Consider the following 22041-nt stretch of genomic DNA (forward strand, 5'->3'; position numbering starts at 1 on the left):
TGTACACTTAACATAAATGTAGATGTTAGAGCGTATTCACTGTTGCAGTCATTACATTTGGGTAATCTGTTGGCAGCTTGCCCTCAGTCAGCCTGAATTCCAAAGTCTTGGGTCCTGCATCGGTTGCCGTCTCCTCTTCCATGACGTCAGGGGTATAAAACAAGCAGCTGATACCATTTTCTTTAGTTTTACTTGCCCCAGATGTCAGGTGCCCCCCAAATGGGTAGCAAAAAAAAAAAAAATATATATATATATATATATATATATATATATATATATATATACATACACATGCAACAATACAAACGTTACCTTCATCTACAAGCAAATACACCACAAAGGTTGTAGAAGATAGTGAAGGAAAAAAACTCCAGAATAAAAGGGGGATGGTGGGCTGGTAACCTGGACTGCAACAGTGAACACACTAACATCTACATTTATGGTAAGTGTACACAACTGTACTATGTTCTTCGTGTTTCACTGTTGCAGTCATTAAATTTGAGTAGAATCCCAAAGCTATTGATGGGAGGCTGGAACTAAATAGCATTAGGGGCGGCTATAAGGCCCTGCAGAACTGCAGTGGCAGAGCCTGCCCTGGATTTAGAGTAGAGAGGCAAATGATAATGCTTTGTAAAAGTGTGAACAGAACTCCAAGTAGCAGTCTCTAGAATGTCTTTGGTTGGTACACCTCTGAGAAAAGCTGCTGATGTGGCTGCAGCCCTGGTGGAATGAGACCTAATGCCCTTGGGCACAGGTTTGCCATTGTGTAAGTAGCAGAAATAAATGCAGTGGCTTATCCACTTTGAAATAGTCTGCATTGAAATAGCCTTTCCTTCTGATCCTGCAACAAGTGTCACTAGTAGCTGCTCAGTTTTTCTTAGAGCTTTAGTCCTGCTAAAGTAGAATCTTAGTGGTCTGTGTACGTCCAAGGAATGCAGAATCCTCTCCCCCTTGTTCTGTGGATTTGGATAAAAAGTTGGCAGATGAATAGTTTGGTTAAGAGCCACAGTGGAAACAACCTTAGGCATAAATGAAGGATTGGTCCTCAGGAACACCCTGTCTGGGTTAAATATGATAAAAGGCTCCACTGCCATGAAGGCCTATAACTCAGACTCTTCTTACTGAAGTAATTGCCAGGAGCAGAGCTGTTTTCCATGATAAGAACTTTAGATCTGCAGGAGCAGCTGGTTCAAATGGAGGCAGGGTGAGCTTTTCCAACACATAATTGAGGTCCCATGCAGGAATTGGTGATGTCCTGGGAGGCCTTAAATTTGTGGCCCCTCTACAATTCTGCTTTAGTAAAGGATGAGAAATGATTGGTGGCTCTGTGCTGTAATGAGCTGAGATGGCAGAGGCATGGATTTTTATTGATTAAAAAGATAGGCCTTTGTCAAGCATCTCAGTCAAGTATTGTAAAATCTGAGGAATATCTGGCTCTGCTGTATCAGTTCCTTGTGCTTGGTACCAAGCACAGAATCTCTTCCATTTATCAGCATAAGATTTTCTAGTATTAGGCCTTCTGGCATCCAAAATGACATCCATCACAGCTTTACTGACAGGTGTTTGAATAACTACATTATCAGCCATGCTGCCAGGTTCAGTGTTTGAAGCTGATTGTGCAGGATTTGATTGTTTTGCTGGGACAGTAAGTGAGGTATGTGAGGTAAGTACCAAGCGTGGAATTGAGACATGTTCCTTAGGACTGGGTACCAGTGTTGGCGGGGCCAGTCCGGGGCAATTAGTATCATCTTTGGTTTCTCTTGCCTGACTTTTAGTTGGACCTTGGGAAGAAGAGGCAGAGGCTGAAAGGCGCACTCTGATAGGTTTTTCCAACTGAAAGATAGGGTGTCCACTTTCCATGCTTGTCTGTGATAAGTCCTTGTGCAGAACTATTTCAGTTGATAATTTCGAGAAGAGGCAAACAGGTCTATGTCCGCACTCCCCCATCTCTTTGCAATCATGCTGAAGACTTGTGGATCTAGTTTCCACTCGTGAGGGTCCATAAGGTTTCTGCCTAAATCATCTGCCAGAGTATTTTGCTTTCCTGGCAGGAATTGAGCTTGAAGATGTACTTGGTAAGTCAAGGCTGTGTCCCACAATGCCATGGCTAGTCTGCAAAGGGGATATGAGTGTGTGCCCCCCTGCTTGTTTATATACCACATAACCGTGGTGCTGTCCGTCTTTATCAGTAGTTGTCCTGGATGAATTAAGTCCTTGAAGGCTGTCAGGGCATTTTGAACAGCTAACATCTCTTTTTGGTTGATATGCAGATGCATTTGTTTTGGGATTCATATGCCCTGAATGCATCTGCCCATCAGGTGGGCCCCCCATGCATAATCTGATGCGTATGTTAAGGTTTGGCTGGCAGGGGGTAGAGTGAAAGCCCGTCCCACGTTTTGGTGACATGCCCTTGCCCACCACAGAAACTCCTGTTGTAGGCAGGGAATGAGAGGAATCATTGTTTCCAGACTGTAACAATGTTGACTCCATAAACTTTTGAGGTACCATTGTAGTTTCCTCATATGCAGTCTTGCATATGGAATCAGTAGGATGCAGGATGCCATGAACCCCAAAGCCTGCAGAGTTTGTCTTGCAGACAAACTGGGGTTTTGTTGCCATCAGTTTGAAGTAAATAGTCAGTTGCCTTTGTTTGTCTGGCATAAGTAAAGCCATCTGGGCAGCTGTACTCAAGCTTGCACCCAGGAATGTTATCTTTTGAGAGGGTACCAGTTGTGATTTCTTTTTGTTTGTGTACCCCAGTCATGTTAGAAGCCTTTTCACAAATGCCAGGTGCTGAAGAAGAATGTCCTTGTTCTCTGCTTGAATGCGACAGTCGTCCAAGTAAGGATATATTTGTATACTTCTTTGTCTGCAAAATGCAATTACTTGTGACAGGCACTTTGTAAAGACCCTGAGCACAGTAGATAAGCCAAAGGGCAGTGCAGAGAATTGGTAATGCATAAAGCCAGCCTTGAAACGGAGGTATCTTCAGCATGACTCCCTTATTGGGATATGCAGGTGTGCCTCCTTTAGGTCTAATGTCACCAGCCAAGTGTTCTTGCCCAACATGGGCAGAAGCTGCTACAAAGTTAGCATTTTGAATTTTGGAATGTGTTCAAAATTGATAAATCCAGTATTGGGCGCCAGGCCTTGTCTTTTCTGAGTACCAAGAACAGTCTTGAGTAAAAACCTTGTCCTTTTTCCTGTTCTGGTACTGGCTGAAAAGCCCCCATTATCCATGAGGGACGTAACCTGTTTCTGTGCCTCTGCCCATTGATTTTTTGGCAGATCTGGCCAACCGTTTGCAATTGGCAGAGTATGGAATTGGAATCTGTATTCCTGAGATACTATGTTTAGCACCCACTTGTCCTGGGTTATTAACTGCCAGTTCTGAGCAAAAAGTGCTCATTTTCCCCTTAAGGGTGCTGCCAAAAGGTAAGTGCTTGGTGATGGCAGAGGGAAGTCATTGAGACTGTTTACTGTAGGGTTGCGCTTTATTTCCTCCAGATTTGGAGGTAGAAGCACCCCATTGCTTTGACCTGTACGAATCCTGTGACTGGTATCTAGAACCTTTAGGGCACCTGGATTTGTCCCATTGAGCTCTGTCGGACACAGGAAAGGACCAATTTTTTGTAGGCCTGTGTCTACTGAATCTTGGTGGCTGCACTTGTAAGAAGTCTTTTACAGTTTGCATAGACTTAGCTTCGTCTTCCATTTTCTTTAAAACCTCTTCTGCCTTAATACCAAACAGACTATCATGCTGTAAATGAGCATCTAGCAATTTAGCTTTATCATCATCAGGCAAATTTTGCTCTTTTAGCCAGGCATGCCTCCTAATCACAGATCCAGTAACTACGGCCCTGCAGGAGGCCTCGAAGGAATCAAAAAGTACAGTTTTGTACCTACCCATAAATGTAAATGTTCGAGTGCCAATACAGCTGCAGTCATAACAGATGGGTTCTCCTGCCGTCAGGCAGGTCCTCGGTCGGCCGAATTCCAAAGTCTAGGTCCGGTGTCGGTTGTCATCGCTTCTTCCCTGACGTCAGTGCGACAGGGGTATAAAGGAACCAGCCGACGCCATTTTCTTCAGTTTTTCTTGCCCCGGATGTCAGGTGCCCCCAGAAGGAAGGCAATACATAAATTTGTGTAATAACGCAATGCAATATAATCAAAATACAGTAGTTGCAAGCAAATACGCCATAAATGAATACCCCAATCAGGTTGTAGGAGGAGGTGTTAGCCAATAGGCCTGTCCCAAGAGGGGAAGGAGGGAGGGAAACCTGGACTGCAGCTGTATTAGCACTCGAACATCTACATTTATGGTAGGTACAAAACTGTACTATGTTCATCGTGCATACAGCTGCAGTCATAACAGATGGGTAGAATCCCAAAGCTAAGAAAGGGGTGGTAGGCACTAGGTGGAACTAGGAGGAGCCAGGATGCCCTGCAAGACTGCAGTGGCAAAGCCTGCTCTAGTTTTGGAGTATAATGGTAGGTGGTAGTGCTTGGAGAAGGTATGCACAGAACTCCAAGTGGCTGCTTCCAAAATATCTTTGGTAGGAACTCCTCTGAGGAAAGCTGCAGAGGTAGCTGTGGCCCTTGTGGAGTGAGATCTGATGCCAGTAGGTACAGTTTTGCCATGAAAAGAATAGCAAAAACGTATGCAGTGGGCTATCCATTTTCAGATTGTCTGTTTGGAAATTAGCTTTCCTTGAGCTCCTACAGCATGACACACAGAGCTGTTCTGATTTTCTGAAAGGCTATGTTCTGTCCAAATAATAACACAGTTGTCTGTGGATGTCCAAGGAATGTAGTAATCTCTAAAAGGTAGGTAAGTGTATGGCCTGATTCAAAGCTACCCTGGATACCACTTTAGGCATAAAGGACGGGTTGGTTCGTAAGGAAACTCTGTCCTGATGGAAGATGATAAAAGGCTGCACAGCCATGAGAGCTTGTAGTTCTGAAACTCTACGAGCTGAGGTAATAGCCAGAAGGAAAGCTGTTTTCCAGGACAAATATTGCAGTTCTGATGAGGCAGCTGGCTCAAAGGGAGGCAAGGTCAGTTTTTCCAGAATAAAATTGAGATCCCAAACAGGTACTGGTTGCTTCCTTGGGGGTCTTAGATTCTTAGCCCCTCTGAGGAACTGTCTTAAGACAGGGTGAGAGAATAAGGGTGGATCAGTGTTGTATTCTGCAGAAATGGCTGAGGCATGGATTTTGATGGAGGAGAATGAAAGCCCACTGCTTAGCAACTCAGCTAGATACTGTAGTATTCGAGGTAAATTCAGTTTTCTAAGATCCTGGCCCTTTTTCTCATTCCAAACACAAAACCGTTTCCATTTTGCGGAATAAGCTTTTCTAGTTGACGGCCTTCTGGCCTCCAAAATGACATCCTGCACCTCCTTGGAGAGTAGGGTCTGTTGTGATGCTAAGGAATCTTCCATGCGGCTAGATTGAGTGTTTTTAGCTGGCTGTGAAGAGTTTTGAAGCTGTGCTGAGTCAGGAGAAGAGGCATTAGAGGCAGGGTCCATGGTGGGGAATGTGTCAGGCTCCTCAGGAGTGGGTACCAGTGTTGTCTTGGCCAGTCTGGAGCATTGAGAATCATCTTTGGTCTGTCTGCTCTGGTTTTCAGTAGTACTTTGGGCAGCAGAGGAAGAGGTGGGAAGGCATAAACTGTCATTGATGTCCAACTGAAAGAGAGAGCGTCCACTCTCCAGGCCTTTGGTTGGAAAATCCTTGAGCAGAATTTTGTCAATTGGTGATTTTTGTGGGAGGCAAATAGATCTATGTCTGGCCTTCCCCATGCTTGGATTATTTCTGTAAAAACTTTTGGATGCAACTTCCATTCGTGTGGATCTGTCAGATTTCTGCTTAGGTTGTCTGCCAGCGTGTTTTCCTTGCCTGGCAGGTACTGTGCTTGTAGTTCAATTTGTAAGTCCATGGCCCTGTTCCAAAGTGACATGGCCAGTCTGCATAGGGGGTATGAATGCGTTCCTCCCTGCTTATGTACCACATAACTGTGGTGTTGTCCGTTCTTATCAATAGTTGACCTGGTTGCAGAAGGTCTTTGAAAGCTATAATAGCATTTATTACTGCTAGCATTTCCTTTTGATTGATGTGAAGGTGCTTTTCTTTTTGGGACCATTTGCCCTGAATGCACCGATCTGTCATGTGCGCCCCCCAGGCATAGTCCGAGGCGTCTGTTGTGATGACTTGATTTGCTTGAGGCTTGCTGAATGGAAGACCTGTGTTTGTTTGGCATGCTTGAGCCCACCACAGAATTTCCTTTTGTAGACATGGAATTAGTGGTATTATTGTTTCCAAACTGTGGCTGTGTTGAGACCATAGGTTTTTCAGGTACCACTGAAGTTTCCTCATATGCAGCTTTGCACATGGGATTAGTAAGATGCAAGATGCCATGAATCCTAGAGCCTGCAGGATTTTCCTTGCAGTCAGCCTGGTGCAATTTGCTAGTGCTCTGAAGTATTGAGTTAGTTGCCCCTGCTTCTCTGGCGTGAGGTAGGCCATCTGGGTGTTTGTGTCCAAGTTGGCACCCAGGAAAATTATCTTCAGAGAGGGTATTAGCCTTGATTTCTTTTTGTTGACTGTGTATCCCAGAGAGTTCAACAACATTATTACATAAGCCAAATGTTTCAGAAGAATGTGCTTGCTGTCTGCTTGGATCAGGCAGTCGTCCAAATAGGGGTATATTTGTATCCCTTGAAATCTGCAGTAGGCAATTACTGATGACAGGCATTTCGTGAATACTCTGGGCGCAGTAGATAAGCCAAAGGGCAATGCAGAGAATTGATAATGGGTTGAACCTGCAAGAAATCTGAGGTATCTTCTGCAATTTTGTCTGATTGGGACATGCAGGTATGCCTCCCTGAGGTCCAATGTTACCAGCCAGGACTCCTTGCCCACCATGGGAAGAAGCTGCTGTAGAGTGAGCATCTTGAATTTTGGTACGAGTAGAAATGTGTTTAGGATGGATAGGTCCAAAATAGGTCTCCAATCTTTTCCCTTCCTTGGTACCAGGAATAGTCTGGAATAAAAACCTTGACCTTGTTCGTGCGTAGGTACCTCTTGAATCGCTTTCATGTTTATGAGAACTGTAATTTGCTTTTGTGCCTCTGCCCTTTGATTGTGTGGCAGGTTTGGCATGCCTCTCATTTTTGGAAGGGTGTGAAAATGGAATCTGTAACCTCTGTTTATAATGTCCAGGATCCATTTGTCTTTTGTGACAATATGCCAATTTTTTGAAAATAATGCCAGTTTTCCTCCTAAGGGGGCTCCCATTTGAGTCTTGCTTGGCATGCAAAGGGGAAAGTCATTGGGCTTGCTTTCTGAATGATTGCGAGTTATCCTCACCACCTCTTTGTGTAGGAGCTTGCCATTGTCTGCCTCTAAACGATCCTTGGGATTGTCCTCTACCCCTCGGGCACCTGTATCTACCTCTTTGGGGTCTGTCCGTTCATAGGTTCATACTAGGCTATCTGCCCTAGGGGCATTTATAAGCCTAGCCAGAGTGTGTGTGGCTTTCACCACCCCTTAGGATGAGAATACTATACCCATTAGTTTGCTGTGCCTCTGTCCAGCAGTGACACAGAGATGATTCCCGGGGTAAACCTACGATCTCCCATCCACTCGTCAAGATTTCTCTTGAACAGAGTCAGTGAGGGGCTCTGCCTCACATGGACTGGGATTCTGTTCCATAGTGTAGGGAGTCTCTGGGTGATGAATCTGTCCCTCCAGCATGTCCTATTTATATCCGTGTTGAGGTTTAAGTCTCTTGCTCTCGTGGCTCTGGTGGATTTGGATTTTTTGAGGTGGAGCATGTCCATTAATTCCGGGTTGGACATGGCCTTGTATGTCAGGCACAGATCACCTCTGAGCAGACGGTATGCGACTGAATAGAGCTGGAGTTTCTTCAGTCGGGCAGCGTATGACATATGTTTGAGCCCCTTTATCCTTTTGGTGAGGAACGTTTGGGGTATTTCCAACTGCTGCAGGTGTCGGGTAAGGTACATTCCAAATGGGGCGTTGTACTCAATCATTGGTCTGATAAGTGAAGAGTACAGGGGTACAATGACCTCTCCTGATCTGGATGTGAATCCCTTCATGATCAGGTGGGAAATGTAGAAGGTCTTCCTAACCACTTTGGCAATGTGAGTGTCAAAAGAGAGGTTACTGTCAACTTGGGTCCCCAGGTCCCTGATAACTTCTTCCGTGTTTAATGGATTACCACCTATGTGGTAATTAGGGGTTACCTTGTTTTTCCCAAAGGGTATGACTGTCCTTGGCTGGAAAGGACCAATTTTTGGAAGGCCAATTTCTACTGAAATGTGGGGGTTGTACCTGTAGAAAATCTTTCACAGTTTGCATTGATTTAGCCTTTTCCTCTATTTTCCTTAATACCTCCTCAGCGTTAGCACCAAATAATACATCCTTTTGTAGAGGGGCATCTAGTAATTTAGCTTTGACATGATCAGGCAAGGTTTGTTCCTTCAGCCAGGCATGTCTACGTATGACCGATCCTGTAACAGCAGCTCTACATGAGGCCTCTAGAGCATCAAAACCACATTGTAAGGTATGCTTACCCACTTGTTCTGCACTATGCATCAAATCCTGCAACTCCTCCAAGTCTGGTTGTTCAGGTTGTGACATTTTACTTTTCAATTGTGATAACAAAAACTGTTGGTATTTTAGCATATGGAACTGACAGTTTAAGGCCCTCATGGTTAAGGTAGCCGAGGTATATACCTTTTTTCCCCACCTTTCTAAGGATCTGGAATCTCTCTCGGAAGGTAATGGATTTTTAGCAGTGGAGGCCTTAATTCTCTTGGGGCCCTGTGAGATGGTTTCTGGGTCAGCAGCATGGCTTTTGTATAGAAATTGGTGCGAGTCAGGAACCCTGTAGTACCTGTCAGGCTTGACTGGGGCTGGAGGCAGAGAATCCGGGTTAAGGCCGGCCTCCGAGTAAACATCATCTAGGATGTCCAAGACAGGAGGTATAGCCAGAGGCCTGTGCTGAGGTAGCAAGAGAAATTCCCTAAGCCTTTTCTTGGAATCTGAATAATCTTGGCCTTCCCAGTGGAAATGTTCCCTTAAGGTATGCAAAGTTTCCCCAAATGAGTAATCCACTGTGGGGGATACAGAAGGAATGGGCTCCTCTGCATCAGAGTCTTCAAAAGGGGAGTAAGAATGTTCCTGATCATCAGAGTGCTCTGAAATAATGGAGCCCTGATCAGAGGAGGGGGATTCTTCCTCCACTCTGGGCCTTTTGTCCGGTGGGGGCTGAGAACCCCTGATAAAAGAGTAATTAAATCCTCAGCCATTTTGAGCATCTGTTTTGTAGACATGGGGCCTGGGGATGGGCCCTGTGTAGCTTGTCTCTTAGAATGCATGGCTGCTTTAGACTTAGTGAAAGCCTTGATGGAAAAAGAAGAGGAAGGTCTGAAGACACCTTGAGTGGAGGTAGACCTGTCCACATTGTGAGGTTCAACGCCAGGAGTGGCTTCGGTATCTGTAGTTGGGGTGTGGGCCGAGGAGCCTGCGACCTCGGGCACAGGAGACACCACCAATGAAGTGTCGTCTGTAGTCAGGGGCTGCTTAGGCGCCTCACTGAGAACCGGACCACGTGTAGTCAGCTTTTGCATGGTGTCGGTAGAGGCCGCGGACCTCGTGTGTCGGTCCTTATCTTTGCGTTTTTTTAGACAAAACTGGAGTCGGAGTATCTGAAGACATAATATAGTTAAATGTTTTTCCAAAATAATGCTGGGTGAACTCCACCCGACGCTTAATAGTGCGTTTGTTGAATGTAGCACAAAAGCGACAGGCCGAGACGTCGTGGTCTGGGCCTAAACAAGGTATACAGAGGGAATGGAAATCCTTATGTGGTATTTGCTTCCCACATGAAATACAATTGTTAACTTTGTCTGACATCGGTCTGAGGCAAGAAAAGTTTCCCCAACGGGGTACTTAGCTTTCAAGAAGACTTCGGTTTCCAAATTTTCGTAATTTCAGGAGCTGGCCGACCGGCACTTGCGAACTGCTTCTGCTCGGCACCGCGGCAAGAAAGACTGAAGAAAATGGCGTTGGCTGGTTCCTTTATACCCCTGTCGTACTGACGTCAGGGAAGAAGCAACGACAACCGACGCTGGACCTAGACTTTGGAATTCGGCCGACCGAGGACCCGCCCGACGGCAGGAGAACCCATCTGTTACGACTGCAGCTGTATGCACGATGAACATCCACACTGCAAAGTATGCTTTCCAATTTGTTCTGCTGCATGCAATAATTCCTGCAATTCTTTATTTTCTGCGCATTCAGAAATCAACATAATTTTCTGTTTCAGTAACCCCATAACATGTTGTTGATACTTCAGCATATGAAACTGGCAGTTTAAGGCCCTATTTGCCAAGGTTGCAGATGTATAAACCTTCTTTCCCCATCTATTCAGTGCCCTTGAATCTTTCTTAGAGGGGGGTAGGATTTTTTGCTGTTGAGGCCTTAACACCCTTTGGACCCTGTGAAATAGTTTCAGGGTCAGCAGCAGGGTTTCTAAATAAAAATTTTAGAGAGTCAGGAACCCTGTAATATCTGTCTGGCTTGCTGGGAGCCGGAGGTAAGGAGTCTGGAGTCAAACTTGACTCCTAAAACACATCATCCACAATAGCTACAACAGGAGGAATAGCTAAAGGCCTATGCTGTAGGAGAAGGAAATCCCTGAGCCTCTTTTTTGATTCTGAGAAATCTTGACTTTCCCAGTGAAAATGCTCCCTTAAAGTATGCAAGGTTTCTCCAAAGGAATAATCTTCAGGAGGTGATGCAGATGGGATAGATTCATCTGCATCAGAATCCTCATAGGGTGGTATAGATAATTCCTGATCAGAAGAGGAATCAGAAGAAATAGAAACCTGATCTGAAGATTAATAACAAGAAGTTATGTACTCACCATAACGTTCGATGTATGTAATCGATCTCGCCTCACATTCTTACCCGTGGGTTCGGAGCCGAATATCAGCTCCGACTCGGCCAAACTTTTCTAGCTCGAAGTCTTCTATTGGCTGGGCTAAGGAGGTATCCCATGCTGCACTGCTCCACATCCCCAGATCTAGTTTGCTGCGAGCACCACACTCATACTTCATGCATGACAACATCCCAATAAAGAAGAATAAACTAAAATTGAAGGAAGCTCTTAAAACCAAGCCTAACCTCCAGATCCTCCAGGAAGGGGGAATGTGGGAGGGTAAGTAAGGATGTGAGGAGAGATGGACTACATACATCGAACGTTATGGTGAGTACATAACTTCTTGATGTTATGTAGTCCAATCTCACCTACATTCTTACCCGCGGGACAGCATCCCCAGCACCTACATCCTGGGAGGCTCAAAGGAAGATACTCTTAGTACTGTGGAACCAAAGGAAGACCTGCCTCTAGATACCACGTCCAGTTTGTAATGAGCTACAAAGGTGTGTGGAGATGCCCAGGTAGCTGCAGCACAAATACCATCCATCGACAATCTGGAGTGGTAGGCTGTAGATGCAGATATTGCCCTAGTAGAGTGAGCCTTGACTGGAAACGGTAGGTCTTTCCCCCCTGAAGAATAAATGAAAGATATACAATTTGATATCCATCTGGGTAGGGTGATCTTGGAGACAGGTGACCCCAGTCTGTTTTCTGAGAAGGAGACAAACAACTAATCAGATTTTCGGAGGTCTTTGGGTCCTGTGCAGATAGAAACGTAACTGTCTGTGCACATCTAGTTGATGAAATTTAAATTCTGCCTTGTTAGAAAAATGGGGAAAAAAACACAGGCAACTCAATACACTGACTGAGATTAGATATGGATGCCACTTTAGGAATAAAGGAAGGGTTTGATCTAAGAGAAACCCTGTCTTTATGAAAGATCAAGTATGGAGGTTTGATAGAAAGAGCCTGAATTTCTGAAACACGGCTGGCTGATGTGATGGCTATTAAGAAGGCTGTTTTCCAGGTCAAGAATTTCAAGTCACAGGTAGCAGCAGGTTCAAATGGTGGAGAAGTGAGGGCTTGCAGAACAAAATTTAGATCCCAAGGCATAATACGTTCTGAGACAGGAGGACGGAGTAACAGAGTGCCCTTCAGGAAAGCCTTACAGAGTCTGTGGGCCATCAGACTAGGCTCATTAGCAATATGAAAATTAGAAATCGCTGCCAATTGAACTTTGACGGTAGCGGATGCTGAGCCTTGCTGGAAAAGCATAGATAAGAATTCCAAGACGGAAGCAATTGGAGCTGTGTAAGGGTCAATTCCCTGGGCATGAGCCCAAATAGAAAATCTCTTCCATTTGCTGGAATAAATCTTCCTAGTGGAGAGCTTATGAGAGGACCATAAAATGTGAACCACCTCCGGTGAGAAATGATGAAGCCTAACTAACGACGGAAGTGGAGTAGCCAGGCTGCCAACCTGAGGGTCCGCAGAGAGGGATAGAGCTGTCCAGACATGTGTGTCAGTAGATCTGGTACTGGGTCCAGAGTCCAAGGTGTGTCCACCATATATGGACGGAGAAAAGGGAACCAGACTTGACGAGGCCAGTGTGGGGCAATCAGAATTATTCTGCTTCCCAAGGACTGCGCTTTCTGAATCACTCTTGATATCAAGGGGAAAGGAGGGAAAGCATAGAGTAGACCAGAGGGCCAATCGTGGACTAGAGCATCCATGTGTGATTCCCCCTGTGGGGGGATCAGCGTGACGTAGCTGCTGCATTTGGCATTGAGGGGACTGGCAAAAAGGTCGCAGCAAGGCTGACTCCACCTGCTGAAGATTCGTTCTGCAACCAGACGATTCAGGGACCACTCGTAAGGCATCAGAATAGCTTTGCTTAGCCTGTCTGCTATCACGCTGGACTTCCCAGAATGTGCGTTGCCACCAGGAACCGTTGGGAAGATACTGTCCACTGCCACACTCTCATGGCCTTTCTGCACAGGGGGTATGATCTGGTTCCTCCTTGCTTGTTCAGATACCACACGACGAACATGTTGTCCAAGTGTATTACAATAGTCCCGAGAGGCAGAAACCTCTGAAGTGCCCACAAAGCAAGCAACACTGCTCTCATCTCTAGGACGTTGATGTGCAGATGTACCTCGTGATCTTGCCACGTGCCTTGGACTGTCCTGCCAAGATAATGCCCCCCCACCCAATCTGGGAGGCATCCGTGGTCACCGTGGCAACTGGGGGTGAAGGAACAAAGGGTTTCCCCTTGTCCAGATTGTTGGTGCAAAGCCACCATCTGAGATCCTGTTTGCATCTGTCCGTGAACAAAATCTGATGGGAAAGAGGTAGTGTTTGGAGAGACCATTGGGCAAAGAGGAGCCACTGAAGGAGCCTCATGTGCAATCTCGCTAGAGGGACTAACAGAACTGTTGCTGCCATAGTGCCCAGGAGTTGAAGAACCCATCTTGCTTGTACCTTCCTAAGGGGTAGCAGAACCCTTCCTAAGGGGTAACAGAACTTGCACCTGATTTTGTAAGGCTGTAATTCTTTCTTGCGGAAGAAAGGCTCGCATCTGAACGGTGTATCTCTGCACCTATAAAGATGACACGCTGTGAGGGCGACAAGGCAGATTTTTCCCATTTCAGTGTTATGCCTAACTGGTGACAGAGAGTGATGGTAGCGTCCCTGGTTTGGATTAGTAGATGCCTGGTATGTGCGGAGAGGAGCCAGTCGTCCAGATATGGAAACACCTGGAATCCTTGACGTCTCAAGTGAGCTGTCACCACCACCAAAACACTTGAACACCCTGGGGGCTGGGGTGAGACCAAAGGGCAGGGCTCAAAACTGAAAATGACTGGCTCCCAGCCGGAAGCGTAGGTGACTCCTGGATGTCCTGTCCATTTTGATATGGTAGTAAGCATCATTGAGGTCGATGGAGCACATCCATACTTCTTTTCCCAACAATGGGAAAATCGACTGAAGAGTGACCATTCGGAACTTGGACTTTTGTACATAGTTGTTAAATTTGCTGAGATCTAGAATGGGTTTCAGGTCCCCTGTTCTTTTTGGCAACAAAAAGAATCGTCCCTAATCCAACCTGGTCTGAGGGGACATACTGGATGACTCCTTTTTCAAGCAGCTTTGAAACCTCTGATGCTGCATGATCTCTTTGACGGGGTGGAACGTCCGGGATTCTCCTGATTGGAGGGGGGGGGGTCTGACGAAAAGGGGATAACATAACCTCCGGAAGCTATCCGTAATACCCATTGGTCCTGAGTGATGCTTTCACAGGCTTCCGGGTATAACAATACTCGGCCACCAACTGGCTCCGGAAATGCACAGTCGGGCATCCTGTCAGGGACGATGGTAGGGAAAGCAGCAAAAGGAATTGCAATCTCCAGAGTTGTGGGGGCCTCCTCTGCCTCTAGGGCGGCGTCTCCCTGAATAATCTCCCCCTCCTCTGCCTCTGGAGGGGGACTCACCTTGTGCACCAGGAAAAAAACTTCTGTGACTTCTTGAACCACATCTTCCCACCTCTCTGGGCCTTGGGGTAAGGTCTAGAGGGGAGGGAAAAACTGACCCCTACAGCAGACGGTCTTTCCCTCCTGCTCGCACCTGGTGAGGGTGTCTTTCACCTTGGTTCCGAACAAAGAGAAACCATCAAAGGGGGCGTCAGTGAAAGAAGACTTGAAGGCATCCGCAAAATGACAAAGGCGCATCCAGGCTTGCCTCCTAAGGGCGACTCCTGGGCTTGCTGCCCTACTCGCTCCCTCAGCTGCATAAGAAATGAGCCACATGGACGAATTAACAATTGAGTTGAGGGTAGACACCTGGGCGTTAACTGTCTGGGCCACTGCCTCCTGGATGTTACCTGCTAAAGTATCTCCTAACTCCTTGAGGAGATCTCTCTGGAGTAGAGTAAAATGGGACAGGTAATTCAGCGACCGTAAGGTAAAGGTTGCTGACGAGACGGTACACTTCCCGTACCGGTCCACAGTCCTAGACTCCTTGTTAGGAGGATGGACGGAGGAAGAAGTCTCGGCTACTTCCTTCTGAGTGGCTGCCACCACCATGGCATCTACAGGGACTCCGTTGGACAAAAACTCCTTACCTGGGGGAGCCAATAGAAATTTATTGGGTCTCCTGGGAACGGGCTCCACAGAATCAGGGTTCTCGCACGCCCTTCGACAAATTAAATCCAAGAGTTCATCAAAGGGTGGGGACACCCAGGAGGTGGAGGGTTGAGCACCAAAGGCCTTAAGGAAGACAGACTCCTCCTCAGAGGGGGCTTTGGACGGCCAGTCACCTCTTTGTTTCAATATCTTCAGGATGTCGGAGAAAGAAACATCGTCAGAGGATGACTTGGGGGACCCCTCCGATTCCTCGAGGTCGGTATCTGAGGTGAGAGACTCGTCTTGAGAGTCTATGTGCTTCCTCTTGCATGTTTTCTTTCTGGGGGGCTCCTCAGGCTCGAACTCTGAGGGGGCCTCAGAAAGTTGGGGACCATTCGTGGGGGTATCCCTAGGCCTTGGTGCTCTGCTGTCCACACATAGGTGATGATCAGAGGCTCTAGCCGGAGTGGAGGGTGACGGAATGACCAATCTGCATGATGCGGCTGAAGATCTGGCCAGCGAGCTCCACATGGCCTGAAAGCCCCCACCCCGAGTCCAAGGACCGGCCGGCCTTCGAGACCATGACAAGAGTCTGGGTCCCACGAGCCGAGGCACCGAGTGGGAGACTTGAAACAGAAAGGTGTCCCAAGGTTCCCCCTCGGGTCCGACAGAAGAAATTAGAAGTTATGTACCTACCATAACGTTCCATGTTAGTTGTCTTCTCTCGCCTTCTTTCTTGCTGGATGGGTTCGGAGCCGATCCTCGGCTCCGACTCGGCACTTGCTTTAGCTCGAGAACTCCTTTTGCCAGCTCGAGGCAACCCTATATCCCATGATGCAAGGCAGAACTACCTCAGATCTCGTTTGGCAGCTAACTGACCCTGCTAAAGACTATCCTAACATAATTAGGAACCATGGTTCCTAAAAGAAGTCCTCATAACAATGCTCCAGAGGAAGCAATCTAATAGGAACTTTCCAAGATCTGTCCAGGCCAGGGGGAAGGAGGGAGGGCGAAGAAAGAAGGCGAGAACACAACTAACATGGAACGTTATGGTAGGTACATAACTTCTAAATGTTAAGTTGTCAATCTCGCCTTCATTCTTGCAGGATGGGACCGCCCTAGCACCTGTATCCCGGTGGCTCAATGGAACAGACTCTTGAGAACTGTGGAACCAAAACTGGCCCTATCTCTGGAGGCCAAATCCAACTTGTAATGAGACACAAAGGTATGAGGCGTGGCCCAAGTAGCTGCTGCACAAATAGTGTCAATGGGAAGTCTATCCTGAAAGGCTACAGAAGTGGATAGACTCCTGGTCGAATGTGCTTTTGGCTTAGAAGATAGTTGTTTGCCCTTAGAGAGTACACATAGGAAATGGTGGAAGTCAACCATCTAGATAAGGTCACTTTAGAAACTGGAAGACCTAACCTGTTTTCTGCATAGGAGACAAACAATTGGTCTGATTTTCTAATTTGTTTAGTCCTATGCAAGTAGTACCTGAGCTGACGATGAACAAAAAATGCAGCTTCTGTTCAGCTCTGTCAGAATAGTTAGGAAAGAAAACTGGTAGATCAATAGATTGGTTAATATTGGTTTGAGATACAACCTTGGGAAGAAAGGAAGGGTTAGTTCTGAGCGAAACCCTATCCTTATGAAAACCAGATAAGGTGAACGAATACAGAGGGCCTGAATCTCAGAAACTCTTCTTGCAGAAGTAACAGCCAGTAAAAATATAGTTTTCCACGTCAATAACTTTAAAGAACACGTAGCAGACGGTTCGAAAGGAGGTAGAATTAGGGATGCCAACATTAAGTTTAGATCCCATTGCGGAGGAGGATGTTTCACAGGCGGTTTTAGGAGAAAAACTCCTCTTAAAAAGGCTTTGCATAACCTATGAGACATGATGTTATTGTCATGCAAGCCAACATGATACTTGGAAATAGCAGCCAGTTGTACTTTGACTGTAGATGACGAAGATCCCGAATGAAAAACCTCCGCCAGGAAATCCAAAACAGAATGTACAGGAGCGGTAAAAGGATCAATATTTCTGGTGTTTGCCCAAATCGAAAAACGTCGCCACTTGCTAGCATAAACAGTTCTAGTGGACGACTTTAAAGAAGACACTAAAATGTCTCTGAGTCAGAAATCATTGGTAGCCTGGCTAGGGAAGGAAGTGGAGCAACCAAGCAGTGAGGTTGAGAGAATGAATGGCCTGGTGCTGCTGACCCGACTGGTGGATCAAAAGATCCGGAACTGGGTCCAGATGCCAGGGCTGCACCAGAAGATGATGATGTAGAGACGGAAACCAAATTTGTCGAGGCCAATATGGAGCAATGAGGATCAATTTGGCTCTCAAAACGGTGGCTTTCTGAATGACTTGTGGAATCAATGGAAAGGGAGGAAAAGCATAAAGAAGTCCCCGAGGCCAATCCTGGGTTAGAGAGTCTCTCAAGGGTTGGCCTGGAAGAGGAAATAGTGTGAAGTAATCTGGGCACTTGCTGTTTTGAGGGGTAGCGAAAAGATCGCAACAAGGCGTCCCCCACTTCAGAAAAACCTGATCCACTACAGATACATTGAGAGAGCAGCGGTGAGGCATCAGAATAGATCTGCTTAGCCTGTCCGCCAATAGGTTGGACCTGCCGGGGATGTGCGTTGCTATCAGAAACCGCTGAGAAGAGATCGCCCATTGCCAAAGTCTGACAGCTTCTCGACATAAGGGATAGGACCTGGTTCCGCCCTGTTTGTTGATGTACCAGACCACGGACATGTTGTCCGTCTGTACTGCAATAGTCCCTGTGGGAAGAAAGTAGTCGAGGGCTTGCAACGTTAAAAGCACTGCTCTCATCTCCAGGACATTTATGTGCAGGTGGTATTCTATGGGTTGCCACGTCCCGTGGACCATCCTGCCCTGATAATGCCCCCCCCCCCCCCCCCTCAGAGAGGCATCCGTGGTGGCTGTGGCAACTGGGGGGGGGGAACAAAGGGTCGGCCCTGATGAAGAAGAGGGGAAGATATCCACCATCGTAGATGAGCCCTGCACGACTGTGTTACCAAGATTTCGTGTCTCATGGGCAGATCGTGGTACGACCACTGCGTGAATAACATCCACTGCAGGAGACGCATGTGGAAGCGAGCCAGTGGAAGAAGAACAATGGCCGCAGCCATTAGGCCTAGAACTTTCAAGACAAACCTGGCTTTGATCTTGTTGCTTTGTAACAGAAGCTGAACAAATTTCTGGATGTCCAGAATCCTTTGATCTGTTAGCCTGGCTAACATTTTGACGGTATTTAACTCTGCCTATAAAGGTGATAGATTGGCAAGGCAGCAGAGAGGATTTTTCAAATTTACCGAAATTCCTAGACTCTTGCAAAGCTGTAGGGTGTAGTCTCTGGACCGAAGAAGCTGATGCTTGGAGGTGGCGGAGAGGAGCCAGTCGTCCAAATAAGGAAACACCTGGAATCCTCAACGCCTCAGATGAGCTGTGACCACTGCCATGCATTTGGTGAACACTCTGGGGCTGAAGTGAGGCCAAAGGGCAGTGCTCTGAATTGGTAATGACTGGCTCCCAGCCGAAAGCGGAGAAACCTTCTGGAGCGCCTGTGAATCTTTATGTGATAGTACGCATCTTGAAGGTCTATAGAGCACATCCAGTTGTCCTTGCCCAGAAAGGGCAGAATGGATTGCAGCGTGACCATCCGAATCTTGCCTTCTGACAGACTTGTTTAGTCTGCTTAGGTCTAGAATTGGTCTCCAATCTCCGTCCTTTTGGGGACCAAAAGAATCTTGAGTAGAAGCCGGATCCTACTTGGTCTGCCGGCACTGTTTGGATGGCTCTTTTTCCAGGAGTTTTGAAACTTCCTGTCTTGCCAAATCCTTTGACCGGGTGAGATGTCTGGAAGGGATTGTAGAGGTACGGAAACCTTTCAAAGGGGATTTTGTAACCCTCGGATATGATCGACTGTACCCACTTCTCTTGTGATAGGGATTGCCAGGCTACTGGGTACTGCGGAATTCTTCCCGACTGCCTCCAAGGATGGACAGTCGGGCAACACCTAAGGGATGCTGAAAGGGCTTCTCAGGAAGAGACTCCCTGTTGCCCTGGTTCTGAGGACCCCCCCTGCCTCTAGGGCGGCGTCTATTATTGTTACCCCTCTGCCTCTGGGGTAAACTGACCACGTGTGTCCGGTGTAGCGCCTTGGGCTTTACGGAACCACATCTTCCCCCCCTTCTGACCCTTGGGATATGGTCTAGAAGGAGTGGAAAACTGGACTCCAACGGCAGAAAGAGTTTTACCGTCCTGCTCACATCTGGTCAAAGTATCCTTCACCTGAGGTCCGAACAAAGCCGAACCGTCAAAGGGGGTGTTGGTGAAGGACGCCTTAAAGGGGTCCGCAAAATTACACAGCCGCATCCAGGTTTGGCGTCTAAGAGCAACACCTGTGCCTGCGGCCCTGCTCGCTCCATCGGCCGCATAAGATATGAGCCGCATGGAGGAGTTAGATATGGAATTCAGGATAGCAAGCTGAGAGGCAATCTTTTCCTGAGCCCCAGCAGCAGAAGGATCCTGGACTACTTCTCCCAGTTCCTTGAGAATATCTCGTTGAAGCCTGGTGAAGTGACAAAGGTAATTCAGCGAACGCATAGCAAAGGTCGCTGAAGAAAACATCCGCTTTCCATACCTGTCCATGGTCCTAGAATCCTTATTAGGAGGATGGACAGGTACTGAAGGATCCGCCAGTTCCTTCTTAGTGGCCGCTACCACCATAGCATCCACAGAGACACCTTTGGACAGGAACTGTTTATCCGAAGGGGCCGTGATGAACTTGGATGGTCTCCTGGGGACAGGTTCCACAGAATCTGGAGCCGCACGCCTTCCGAGCCACTACCTGCATGAGTGGGTCGAAGGCGGAGACACCCAGGAGGTGGAGGGTCGGGATCCAAAGCCTCCAGGTATACCGACTCATCCTCGGAGGGGTCAATGGAGGCCAATTCCCCTCTGTTTGAGGAGCTCAAGGATGTCTGAAAATGAGACATCCTCAGAGGGGACCGTGGGAACCCTCCGACTCATCTAAGTCGGTATCAGATGTAGTAGACTCAGGGGAGTCTGTGTGTTTCCTCTTACCGTCCTCTTCCGAGGGGTTCCCCTGCAGGGTCAGGAGAAACCTCGGAAGAGGAGGAAATTCCCAGTGGGGAAACCTGGGGCGATGGATCCCTGGGCCTGAGAGCAAGAGGCTGGCAAGAGGCATCTGCAGGCACTGATGAGGGAGGAGCTAGAGGGATAGACCGCTGACCAGGCTCAGAGGCCAGGACACTCCTCATCACCTCAAAGGCTCCTCTCCCCGGGAGACCTGAACACACCCGCTCCAAGAAACAGGAATGGTCGGCTCCAAGGAGAGAGAAGGCTCGAGGTCGATGTCGGCGCCGAGCTTACCAAAGCCGAAGCCCCGAGAGGGAGAGCGGGGTCGGACAAGGGTCCGATGCCACTAGCCCCTCGGAGCCGACAGTGGAAACCCGACGACCGGATCCCTCCAAGGAAGGTCTCAAGGAGGAGATCGAGCCGAAGATGACGGAGCCGAAGGATGTATCGGCTCCGCATCGAAACAGTCGCTGTCCCAAGAAGCTCCGGCCCGAACTCTGGTGTGGAGTCGGAGGAGGAATCTCAAGAATCGGGGCTATAGCCGAAGTCTGTTGAGACGGGCTATGGAGCATTTGGGCCAGTGCCTGAGACTTCAACAGCCTGCTTTCCACCCTCTCCAAATCGTGGTCAGACAGCCTGGAAGATCTCGAAGATCGGCTCCGATGGCTCCGCTCCGACAAAAGAGGAGACCCCGGAGCCGAGTGAATACTTAGTATTGAAGGGGACCGGGATCTCTTACGGGTCGAAGCCATCGGAGCCGAAGTCCCTTGAACCCCAGATGGAGCCGAGGATATCTCGCCCGATGTTGATAAAGTGTCGGCTCCAGCCGAGCCGACAAGGCCACAGTAGTCAGGGTATCGGAGCCGCCGCACCGAACCCACTACTCTAACAGAAGAAGTATCGACTCCAGCCGGGGCCGATATCGGCTCCGACGGAGCCGGAGCCACCGGAGGAGGCTTGGACACTGTAGCCTGAGCCTTCGGTGGCTTAAGAGGTTTTCCTGCCCCTGGCTTAGGAGGAGAACCTTCAGGTTTAAGTAAACCTCGGAGGATTAATTTGTTCCTCCTTTCCTGCAGGACTCTCTGGCTAAAAGCATGACACAACGCACAGGAGTCCTGCAGGTGCAAAGGCCCCAGGCAATACACACAAGAAGTGTGACCGTCCTGTCAGGGACATTTTCTGACAGCACTGGTCACACTTCTTGAAGCCTGAGACCTTGCCTTCTCTAGACATCCTAAAAAGGATAGACACAAACAGTCCCCACAAACACACAACTTAATCCCTACACAGACACACAGGAAGGGAATAACTTGGGGAACTAGGCCTGACTAAAACTTTAAACTGAAAACTATTATAAAAGTTTAAAAGGAAGGGAATAGGGTGGGCTGTAACTAAGTACAGGCTAATCTAACACTAAAGGGAAAAAATAAACCCCTAACTGAACTTTTTCTTTTTTAACAAGAAAAAATTTACCTCAGCTGGCAAAGGAGACCTCTTTCGCTAAGCGGCAAACGAGATCTGAGGTAGTTCCGCCTTGCATCATGGGATATAGGGTTGCCTCGAGCTGGTAAAAGGAGTTCTCGAGCTAAAGCAAGTGCCGAGTCGGAGCCGAGGATCGGCTCCGAACCCATCCAGCAAGAATGAAGGCGAGATTGACAACTTAACATCCAGAGTCCCGAACCCTGTGGACGGGACCGACAGGGTCGGAGCCGAAGTCGGCACCGATAAGGCTGGGAGGGCCATCAGAACCGATGCAGGAACATCGCATGGAGCGGAGCATTCCGGCTCCGAAGACAGAGATGTGCTCAAAGAGGAAC

The sequence above is a fragment of the Protopterus annectens genome, chromosome 9.part0 (genome assembly GCF_019279795.1).
Source record: "Protopterus annectens isolate FY-2018-M chromosome 9.part0, PAN1.0, whole genome shotgun sequence".
Classification (NCBI taxonomy): Eukaryota; Metazoa; Chordata; order Ceratodontiformes; family Protopteridae; genus Protopterus; species Protopterus annectens.